At 35.8% G+C, this 12,946-nt stretch overlaps 1 protein-coding gene across 1 annotated transcript in view; it reads left to right on the top strand.

The window, feature by feature from the left end:
- Ypel (Yippee-like) overlaps nt 1-12,946 on the top strand; it is a 349,849-nt gene that overhangs the window by 1,190 nt on the left and 335,713 nt on the right. The gene's annotated exons all lie outside the window — the stretch shown is intronic.

Consider the following 12,946-nt stretch of genomic DNA (forward strand, 5'->3'; position numbering starts at 1 on the left):
TAAAATTTTATTTTAATTGAGACCGGCCATTACTTTGGATTTGTTCCTGAAAATTGGGAAGACCCAAAACACATAGAGCACGCTTAATTACGGAGGCGATTTAAATTCGCAAGAATCCCATTATCATTATAAAGACGACGGGGTTAAGCTCAATCGTTCTTGGTATCCGGTAATTGACGGATACACCAAATCTAAACGATGAAAACTTTTTTAAATCATACTGTATACTAGAAGATTGAAGTTGCCAACATGGTGTCACATCTACATACATAAGCGCAATCTTTCCACATCTGCCCTGACGATGGACACTGTAATGCTGTCCGAAACGTAGGCTAAAGAAGGAGGTAGCGCAACACGGCATAACTAACTAACTAACCATCGCGCCGTTTCTCCGCAGGGGTAGGCAGAGAGGACGGACCGCCAAACAACTCGGTCTTGGCACACACTCCTTGCCTCATTCACATTTATACATTGTCTCATACATACTCTTCTATTATTCTGACTCTTGACATGGCTCGACCCAAGTATCTGATTCACTTTGTAGTGCCATGTCTTCCTCGGGCGTCTCCGACTTCTGCTACCATTCGCATTTGCATCGTATTCTCCTTACACGCCTTTCTTCGCTCATTCGCTCTACATGCCCAAACCATGTAAACGTCCCTTTCTTTATCTTACTCATTAAACTTACATCAGCCTTGCACTCTTTGCGGATCTCCACATTTCTCACACGATCATACATGGTTTTACCAGAAAATATTTTCATTGATAAATAAAACAGAATAAATGAATTCTATTTTTCAACTATTTAACTAGCTTTATTATATATTTTTTAAATATACTTATCCTTCTTCTGTAAAAGCCCAGCTACACTACTCGCGAAGTTGATCGAAGTTGACCTAATACGATAGTGTGGGCACGAACTTCGCTTCGCTTCGGGCATCTTCGCTTCGCTTGGCCCGACTTCCGATTGTTGTCGGTAAATGCGCCCGAGTCAAAGGACTCGAAGTTCGAACACGAAGTGTCTGCCCACACTACTCGGTTCACTTCAGTTCGCTTCGAGACGTCGTGTTTGGTGGTTGTTCGTGCGCAGAGTCATAGTGACTATACGTAATAAAATATGGCTTCTACACTGTGGTCACCAGTGGCGGCCGGTGGTCAAAATATGTGGGGGTTCACCGGATTACAACATTCAGTCATAAAATAAATTAAATAAAGGTAGATACCTATTTATAAAGAAGTTCTATTATCTGCTCCTTTTGTTTAGCGAAGACCTCTATCAATGCTTAACACTGATAGTGCGTTCAGTCTGTCCTGGCTCAACGTGTTTAAAAAAGATTTTATTCTTTTTAACGTTGAGAAACATCTTTAGCTTTCATCTGAGGTCATTCCAAACGTCATGAATGGCGCACAAAATTTTTAGTAATTTCACAGTCTCGCGAAAGTCTTCTAATAAACAAGTACTATAAAAAAGTTGTAAAATTGATAAAGCGCCGTTAGCTTTTGTCGCGAGCGTAAATTGCACAGAGTTCATCTTTTACTGAACTTTATTTAGGAAGTCATACGTTTTAAGCGTCACATTGTAATCATGTTCTGGGAAATTTGACCTTTATCGATTTTTATTAAATAGCTCATTATGGTGTTTAACTTAGGCACGGTAGCCTGAATCCAATTGCATTCTGATGTCAACTTTTCCTAAAACCTTTAAGCTCAAAACTTTTTGTAAGTGTAAATGACAAAAATTATGTTTTTTGATTTTTTCAGAAAGGTGAGTTACATCAGTAACACCGCTGATTGTCCAAACTGAATCAATATCGTAAATTAAACACGTAAAACAAAATAAACTATTCAATTGATCACATGCACAGAGCTACGAACCTTTGTTATACATTGTTTTGTTAAATGATCGAGTAATTCGATTCAGATTTGCACTCTTGTTTTATTATCAGTTCAGGTTTAGGTGGACCGGCATTTTTTATTATCACTTTGTTTTCAAAACTCGACCTATTGTTTTTAATATATTCCACATTCAAACTCATTCTTAATTTATACGTTGAACAATCACAAAAGTAATCATAAATTAGTATAACCTGTGCAATTGATATGCCTTATTAATAATTGATATACAAGATCGATATAACCTGCAATTAAACTTTAAAACTTTCGCAGAGTAAGAAAAGTTTTTAATTCAACAGACAATGCCCATTGCCCGGTAACGGCGAGTACTGACTAAACTGATAATAAGTAATCTGACCATCACTCATCTCTTAATGACATGTTTTATCCTGTATGCTTGTATCGAAGAAGCGGAACATTCGCTGAAAAATAGCAGATGGTAAATTGGAACCACGATATCGACAATAATATCAAACATACGCGTTTTAGTTTAACTTTCTACCGAATAAACCGTTCCTTCTGATGTGGTGGTAAAACCCCGAACGCCGTCCTTGATATGGTATTATTTGCAAAGAATAGTATGAACTAGTATGTACCCACGCTTTCGACTGTTCCACAGAATATGCGACAAAGCTATTAAATTTTGGATCGCAATCGAAAACGAACTGCTACGAACATAGGCACAAGTCAAAGTCGGTCTGCACGTTAAGCGCGCTTAATAAGTAGGTACCTTTTGTATGAGATATTATAACCGAACCGAATTTCGTATTGTGATTAGCCATGTCGGAAATCTTGTTGGTTGTTCGGCGCTCGGGAGCACATATTAGCTGGCCGCCACTGGTGGTCACAGGACCTAATTTTTTTGTTCCTAGAAACACTCCAATCCGAGGCGGTTATTTGGGACCCAATTGAAAGGGACCATAAAGATAACTAACTAACCATCACGCCGTTTCCCCGCAGGGGTAGGCAGAGAGGACGGACCGCCAAACTACTCGGTCTTGGCACACACTCCTTGCCTCATTCACATTCATACATCGTCTCATACATACTCTTCTATTGTTCTGACTCTTGACATGGCCCGACTCAAGTATCTGATTCACTTGATCGTGCCATGTCTTCCTCGGGCGTCCCCGACTTCTGCTACCATTCACATTTGCATCATATATCCTCCTTTTTTAATATTTTTTTTATAGTGAATACCTCACAAGAGTCCCAACTGCTCCCGTCTGGAGCCAGTGAGACTATGGCATCCCCAATTGGGGGATGTTGTGAGGCTGAAGGTAAGTGGGGAAGGGAAAGAGGAAGGTGGGGAAGTACCTGGCTATTCAGATCTAGTCACTAAACACGGCTAAAGCCATTTGGAGCAACGTTTCAATTCTGAATGGTGGTCTTACACCAGGGCAATACTGGTAGTATCTTCCACTCTGGAACGTGCCGCAAATATAATATATATTATTTTAATTAATTAATTGTGAAATAACACAAATTAATCAAATAAAATTTATTTGCGCACGCCGGGTTCGAACCCGCGACCTTCGGAATGGCAGTCCAATGCGTTACCACTGGACTATGCCGGCCGTCACACTCCTATCTTCGCTCATTCGCTCTACATGCCCAAACCATCTAAGCGTCCCTTTCTTAATCTTACTCATTACGCTTACATCAGCCTTGCACTCTTTGCGGATCTCCACATTCCTCACACGATCAAACATGGTTTTACCACACATACGCCCTTGAGGTGATTTTTCACAAAAACGGCGCTTTACAAATTATCCAATTATTATTATTATTATTATTATACGCCTCAGGGATCTCATTTCAACAGCATTTAATCTACTTTCATCCTTTATTTGCCACTTGAACGTCCATGTTGCCTAGTGCACGGACTCCGAGAGACTGAGCCATAAATATACCACTCTCTAGATCGATATCTTCGGGCTTTTTGTATACAACAGAATTATACAGTACTTAACCACAGATATACAAGCAGTACCTACCGTGCGGAAAAGAGCAGTAGACAAGATAGAAAAAACTCAAGGTCATCTAAAAGTAAGATGAAACCATAGACAATATAATTGCTCTCGGCCTACTCCATTCATTCACTAGCCCAAAAAAAATATTTTAAAAATAAAAATGTCCTTGAAGCAGAAAAATGTCGAAATGTTTTCCAAGGGGCAAGGTTCATCTGACTAAGAAAATAAACTTTTACAGTGCATTTCCTTGAGATGAAACTTGTAAATCTGAGAAGAAGAAACCCAAAATGACAAGCAATTTGCAAAAACACTGAAGAAAATTTCCAAAACATGATTGTCCGACAGTATGACGAAGAATTCCGACATTTTTCATCCTCATGAACTCATGGTTACATATGTTTAAAAATCTTTAATTTCACCAAAACAATAAGATAATACAGGATAACACTAATCAATAACATGAATAAGTTTATCGATATAATAAATAACATTTATACGTTGTGGAGGAAGACATAATGTCAAGTATGAAGCATTGTTCAAAAAACCGAACGAATAACCTAAAACTGTTAATTCACTTTAAACTTGAACTTACGTAGGTAGGTTGAATATAATATGTTTGTAACTCGCTAACACTACACTGGCTTATATTGTATTTTTATCACGAACAACTTTAACACGCAATATTTTCGACGGAAATGATAGTATTTCGGCAGAAAATGACAACCCGCGTGTATAAATAAACCACTGTCATTTTGTTTGAATGATTTGAAACTGTCAAAATTCCGTCATCTCTTTCTGTTACACGAGTCATTATGGTAGAGAGCGAGAGATCAAACCAATCCTTCTGTTCTCACCAATGAGATCTGAGCTTTTAGCCATATTATTCGTTTTCTATAAGAATTTTGAGGTGGGCGTGGCGGTTTCAAATGAGTTTCGAGGCCAAAGCTTAGTTAAATGCCCCTGGACTGAGCTACTCGCGAAGTTGCACGAGTGTGTGGGCACGCACTTCGGACTTCGGCTAACTTCGTCGAGGACTTCGTCGAAGCGCCGAAGCGAGTAGTGTAGCGGCCGCTTAAGAATTTAAACTCGTTATAATACGATTTCGCTACTTCAATAATATTAGACCAGCTGTTTTTGCCTCATTCGAGGCCGGAATGATTACAGAATCAAGTTCAAGGTCGTTCGCACGTCGCTATGTCGAAACCTTCGCGCTTTACATATAATAATCGCGCTTACATAGACTACTCACAACATTATATTCAATATTTCCTACGCGGGTGTGCATAATACTCGCAGTTGGTATTCTATTCTACGTTGATTTGTGTGTATTGTAAGCATTTATTTCACATTAGCTATTTAGATAATAAAATTAAAAAACTAAGTTATTTTTTCAAAACTAGGAATGTGCTCATTAAAAAAAGACTTAATCAAAATCTACATGGTTCTCTGCCAATCACTGTTAGAATACGGTATTATCGGATGGGGCAGTGCAAATAAAAATATACTTGATCCACTAATTAAAACTCAAAAAGCCACCATGAAAATTATACTGGAAGTTCCTGTAAGAACTAGCACTGACGAAATCTTCACTTCAATCTTAACATCATGTCAATTAAACAACTTTATTCTAAAACTATACTCAATTACATTCATAAGTACAAAACCCAAGAAATAACAACAAACACGTACAATAGAAACACTAGATCTCATGGTCAAAAACTTATCCAACAAATAACTACTAATACAACTTTTGGGCAAAAATGCTTCTTATATCATAGTATTAAACTCTACAATAAAATACCACTCTCACTCAAAAACCTCAACATTATAACATTTAAATCTCAAATAAAAAGCTGGATACTTAATATAGGGGGATCTAAAATAGAAAATATACTGATATCAAACACAGACTAAAACCGAATCTACTAAACTAAACTATACAAAAAAACACTATCTTACTTATTTTAAAATTACTTAAAAAAAAAAATTCTACATTTATTTATTTCACATATACGGCACAACATGTGCCATTCACATACTAATTTAAAGAGAATAGTACAGCAACATAAGGAATGCAACAATATAAATGTAAGTATAATGGTATAATCAGTAAATAGTAAGTAAGGTTAAAAGTATGAAAAAAAGAGATTTTTAAAAAAAAAATTTTTATAGTGAATACCTCACAAGAGTCCCAACTGCTCCCGTCTGGAGCCAGTGAGACTATGGCATCCCCAATTGGGGGATGTTGTGAGGCTGAAGGTAAGTGGGGAAGGGAAAGAGGAAGGTGGGGAAGTACCTGGCTATTCAGATCTAGTCACTAAACACGGCTAAAGCCATTTGGAGCAACGTTTCAATTCTGAATGGTGGTCTTACACCAGGGCGATACTGGTAGTATCTTCCACTCTAGAACGTGCCGCAAATATACTATATATTATTTTAATTAATTAATTGTGAAATAACACAAATTAATCAAATAAAATTTATTTGCGCACGCCGGGTTCGAACCCGCGACCTTCGGAATGGCAGTCCAATGCGTTACCACTGGACTATGCCGGCCGTCAATATAAATATAATATAAGTAGCAATCTGTTATATAGTAATAAGTCGAAGTAACAAATTATATGTAATAAATAATATACAAAAAAGTAGTATAAGGAAGAATGAAGTGCTTATAAAATGTCTAAAAGGCATTAAGAGTTTGTAAAAAATAAAATAAAAGATATTAGAAAGGTAGATACTATTAGAAAATGAAAGGAATAAAATATATACTATTATAATATGAAAAGGAAACAAAAGTAATAAATTACGTAAATCTACCGGTAGAATCGCGTGTATAATAATAATGTGCGACACTGCTTGACAGTCCGATAAAGTTTTACAGACATACTAATATTCATAATAATGTCTATGCATAGTACCTATGATGACTATGATATATAATGCACTGATATCAGCTTCTACCTATCGAGTACTAGTAGTTTTTAATCTGAAGTACATAAACATTATGATGGTATGGTATTACTCGACAATTTTTGTTTGATATATGTTTATAATTAAATTCATATGTTACTTTGTTGTAATATTAATTTCTTATAGTTAAATTATAATATGTAAATGACATCCTCGGCACGGGAGATCCCAGTGAGGATATCATTATCTCTATATGTTACTAAGAAAAGAAGACAATAAATCATTATTATTATTATTTAGTTACATATCGATTTTCTTGTTATATTCTCTGTTGTAACTCGCAATGTAGTATTAAAATAATTATCTCAATTTGTGTTCATTGTAGGCAACGATGCTACAATATAATATCTAGACTTGTTTTAAAAAAAAAAATTATGACTGACTGCTTCCAACCGGCTGGAGCCAAGTGGTGACTATGGCATCCCTAATTGTGGGTGTTGCTAGGCTGAAGGTAGTGGGGACTGGGGAGGGGAAAGAGATGAGGAAGATGAGAGCATAATATTTTCGGACGGGAAACAACGGTATTATTTAAAATTTTCAAAAAAAAAAAATATTCTTTGGCGTCTACTAGTGTTTGCCGAGTAATTAAAACACTTTCTCATCACATATGAGGGCATTTTGGTATTTTAGGGCAATTTACTTAGAAATAGCACCCGACCTTATGCTACGTAATAAATTTCCGCGAGCCGAGTCGCGAAATATGGGAATTAAATTTTATAATGCCACTCGACTAATTTTGTCACGAACCTCAAAATTTCCTATAAAATAATACACCTATAAATAACTATCATTATTTTTCTAAAATATCAATTATTATTTTAGTCTAAATGACGTTTCAATTCGGCCAACATTATGAAATAGCAACAATGATTCTTTTTTTAAATACACACTATTTGAAAATACAACACCGGAATGAAATGCAATTCGTGACTCGTGACGTCAGAATCAACGGTTTCAGTCGTACCAACTAAACAGATAGTTTAATGTGTTTTATTAATTTTTAAATGAGGAATTTATAAATTCTACGTATAAATTATACATAATAAAACTTATATATTAAAAAAAACAGCTTTTGTTGATCTGTATATACAGGGTGTCCGGAAACTCGTAGTACAAGCGGGAAACTGGTGAATCTACATCACATTTGGAGTCGATTTTGTAGTATATTTTTTTTATTTGAGCTTTCGTTATCGAGTAAATCGAGTTTGAAGTTGATTTTTTTTTTTTTTTTTTTTTTTTTTAATCAAATTCTTATAAATTATTACTGAAGATCGAAGTACCCAACTAATTAAAACTATTTGAAAGTAAAACAAATGAAGAAACTCGGATTTGAAGCATTATTTTGAAATCACCCTTCATTTAACCCGGTGTAATCATAAAATATTTCTGCTCTGCAGGGTTAAAACATCTGTTATTCAACCCTAAACACCAGAAAAAACTTTAACCCTAAAATAGCCGAAAAATTTTTTTTTTTGGTTTTTTTTTTTTTTTGAAAATGCTCAAATCAAAAAACTTTATGTTTTTTTGGGTTCCCCATGTGGTGTAGATTCTCCAGTTTCCCGCTTGTACTACGAGTTTCCGGACACCGTGTATATATATATATATATATTAAAATTAAAAGTCATAACATTTTTCACTGGAGTTCCTTATTAAAACCAAAGACGTCCTTTGCTCCATATTATAAGATTTGTTATTCAAATTTTCGTTTTCTCCGCAGGCAGGAAACATCCGTAAATCAGACGGGCTTGGCAAAAATTATATTCTAGCATGTCCTGATCTTAATCTCAAAATGATTCTCATTTCCGATCCCTTCATATTTATGTCATTGATCCATGGAATCTAAAAAGTCTCTTCTGGGTGTTTTTGTGGCGGTTTTATTTATTATGATTATCTTGGATTATAATATTCTTTATGTGCGAAATCCCGGAACGCACATATGAAACTAAAAACCTATGGAATATTTCATAAAACATAAATTCGGTTTCGAATATCAGTGTGCAGCGATTGAGCAAATATACTTTTTTTAATTTTGTGTTTTTTGTTCGCTTGTATAAATGCAATGAATATTGTTTTAGTATTTAAGTGTTTGTTATTTCTAATTTTGAAGCAGTTAATAATTCATGGTGGAATTCCATTTATGACTTATTGATTAAAAACCTTTATAAAAGTTTGGGTACCTACCCTTATTGTCAGAACGTTTGAACATGTAAATGATTGACGTTCGTAGCATATTCATTGGATTCTTTCAGAATAATGTACATCATTTTGCCAAATGATTTACTTTCCATAACACATGCTTTATTTTCAAAATAATGCAATTTTTCACTCTCATACAATCCTTCACGTAAATTACATTGTTTCTGACACTCTGATGTCTGCATTATCAAACGAATGTTTTCAATAATTTTCGTTAACCAGGAAAAAAAACTTTGCATCTATTAATTTTCCAGATAACATCTCCATCAACTGGTGCCATCCAGCTAATGCTATAATTTCCAGATGGATAGTTCAATTGCTATTATTGGCCAGCTGTTATGCGATACTTTGAACTTCTGTTCATAACTCTTCCAACAAACTGAATTGCCAATACACAAAATACCGTATCAACTAACCCTCAATTAATTTAATTTAATTTAATCCCAGCCGAGCTTTTACTTGGATTTTTAGAACAGAATATACTTAGTGAGCTATCGAAAATTATACAAAAAGTTTTAAAGCATGAATAACGTTAAAATGTTGTTTATTAAGTTTTTAATAAGAAACAATATTAGTAAAACATATAACAGTAACATAAAATAATATAGAAACTAGAACAATTACTACATATCGGACAAAGTTTGAATTCCTGCTCTATGGTTGGTGGGAGCAGAACAAAGCTGATAATGCCAGAAAAATGACAAACGTCATAAAGAAACATAGCATGTTGAAAACACTGCAGTATCTGGGAAAGCCAAATATCATGCGGTAGGCGTTGTTATACTGCACTTCTATTATCATCGCCTATAATTATAAGGATTCAATAAAGTGCTGGTATAGATTACGCTTAATTCTATAAATGGAGTCAGTAAATATATCAATAGTACCCCCAAACATATTGTCCAGATCATACATGCTATAGGTTAATGAGTGTCTGATAGTTGGCTGTGTATGAATTGCAGAAGAATATTACATTTTGTATTGTGTTCCTATAGTCGGCACATGGAATTTAATAGTGGCGACATTCGCAGGGCTGTCAATTAGGTTATTAATGACTCTGTGTAACACATCCAGGTCTGACACAATTCTCCTGTCAGACCGCGTTATTAAATGTAATTATTCAATGTGTATGCATGTAAGATATTGTAATGAGTTTTGGAAAATCGATTTACTTGACATTTCTGATGTTCAAAAATAAAGCATTTTGTTCATACCGTTGATGAAGTTGATCTATGTTAGTAATTAATTGATTGCTTTGTAATGAAATACTGTGGTTCACTGTTCCGACCGTATTATAAATACGAGACACGTGCGGAGGGCGTTGGATGGTCATAGAAGGGAGAGCATGAATTAGATATTTAGATAAGAAGCAGGGATGAAGGTCAGGATAATATAAAGGTACCATTTCGGAGAATGTCGAGAGCGGTGCGAAATAAAGTACATTGCAGACTCAAGTTGAGGATTTGGGGTTACACTCGAAAAAAGACAATCATTGCAATCTGTTGTTCCTACGTAATGTATGTGGTTACCCATTAAAATGAAATATGAAGATAAGGTGTAGCGAAGGCAATTTAAATAGGGATGGATGGAGTGATGGTTGGACGCTGTGGGGACGAACATCGAACAAGGAACTGAATAGAGACATCAGAAGACCGGCAGGAGTGCACGCTTTTCCTAGAGGCCAGGGACCCTTCAAGGGTTGTAGGAGCTTTTTGATGATGCTGGACGGAGTAACAGACTAACCTAGTTGTCAAGTAGGTACCTACATTAAATAGGTTACGATATTTGTATATACAGGGTGTATCGGCACGTACCCGACAAACTTTAACCAGCTATTCCTTAGCGCATTTGGAGTAAAAAATGTTATGGGCACTTTGCTGTCCGGTAACATTTTTTTTAATAAAAAATTTACTATTCATATTTTCATCACATGTCACCAATGTTTTATCCTTTGTCAAAGTTTGAAAACCCGTCTGGCAATATTTTGTTCGAGTTTCGTTGAATAATGTACGTACGTACCTACATTGGCGCGCTTTTACAATCACAACGAAATGGCATGGCACCATTCGTCTCATATTTAACTATTATTATTTAGTGTGTACGAAAGAGCGAGGACACTTTTTGATACACTTGCTAATAACAGCTGTTGAACACGAGAAACAATTCCAATGACAGTGACGGAGTGTGGATTTTTTTGTTGTTTTTAATTGAAAAACAATGTTACCGGACAGCAAAGTGCCCATAACATTTTTTACTCCAAATGTGCTAAGGAATAGCTGGTTAAAGTTTGTCGGGTATGTGCGGATACACCCTGTATATATGTAGAGAAGAGTGGTGTGGTTACATTTCGAGAAATTTTGCACACTTGACCTTATAAACAAGAGAAAGCTCACTGTCTACACGATATTTCGACAAACCACCCCCACATCCCCTTTTCACATCCCTTAAAATAAAATAAACCCCGGCAACGCTGGGTGCTTCAGCTAGTCTGTGTATATGTTCATAATACATAAAGAAGAGTGTCTGGGTTTATTTTTTATACAAATCTACAATTTTATTCCGAGATTGATGAAATTTTGCGCACTTGACCTACAAAACAAGAGCAACTTCACTGCCTATTTGAGAAAAACCACCCAATCCCCCTTTCCCACCCGCTAAAGCAGAATAAAGCCCGGGCAAGGCTGGGTGCTTCAGCCAATTACTAATATACCAATATGGGTTAGTTAGTGTATTTATTTTAAAATTGTCGCACTTACGCTGAATCGAACCTACACAATTAAAATCATTGTAAGTTTCTGCAGATTTCAGAGTCTCTGTAATTGGCCTTGTGGAAAATTGCCAGATGACCGGAGCATCATGACTGTGTGGGTGCCACAGTGGAAGAAATTCTGGGGCAGGCCAAGGAAGACGGGGATTGACTGCAAGGAACATAATTGGAGCAGGAAGGAGAGGCCTGAGTACTGGAGGCGAATAGCTAAAAGCCGGAGCCGGCTAAAGATATTGTCAATAAAATCTCAATTTTATAAGGCACCATTAATGCAGAATTATTACAGTACCCATCCACCTTTAATTCAAGTCGTTTTCCGCGGAAATCACAAAAGCTACGAACTTTGAATCAATTCATTAGTGAATAAATGCGAGTGTTGACTTGTCTTGCTGCCCTATTTTCATGAGATCGTTTCTGTTGAGTTCCAGTTCAGCCGACTTCCTGTACCGATCAACCATTATTAGTTGCCAGTTGAGTACCTACCTATTTTATTGCCAATACCCAATCTAACTTTATGTAAAGTTTCAGAAATAACCGCTCCGTTCGTTTAGCAAGTTGCCACACCGCGGTCAAAGCGCTCACCGCATTTGCTCCAGTGCTCTCAGAGGCGTTTTATTTAGGCGGGACATACATTAATATTTTAGCTTTCAATATATCGTGTTTTAAAATCTATCCATTAATACTTATTTTCAACAAGTATATTTTTACACGGTGGATGTTCATTTATTTATTCTAGTTCTTCTCCCTACTAACCCATTCATCTTTTTGTGACACTCCTGCTCTGCTCTCAAAAGTTGGTTATCATCGGGGCAATTTTAACACTACAGCCCGAAACACCGTAGTGGGATTGTACTTACATATAGCAATCTCATGTTTAAACATAACTGTATCATACTTCGAATAAGATCTACCAACGTTGTCTTCATTTTTCTCACCGCTCATTCTGATTCTGATTGTTCTTTTTCAAATTTTCGTTTAGGTATCGCTAATATTGTCTTCAATAATTAAATATTACAATTTGAGGTTTTACTCATCAAGTTATTCCAAAAAATAAAATATTTATATTTCCTTTCTGATTCTTTATTTTTCTCTAGGCTTGTAAAAAGACTTATTTAAAAAAATGTTCGATCAAAGCAAAGGCCAAGAA

The sequence above is a fragment of the Hesperophylax consimilis genome, chromosome 10, assembly GCF_061612785.1.
Source record: "Hesperophylax consimilis isolate HC1 chromosome 10, BYU_Hcon_1.0, whole genome shotgun sequence".
NCBI lineage: Eukaryota > Metazoa > Arthropoda > Insecta > Trichoptera > Limnephilidae > Hesperophylax > Hesperophylax consimilis.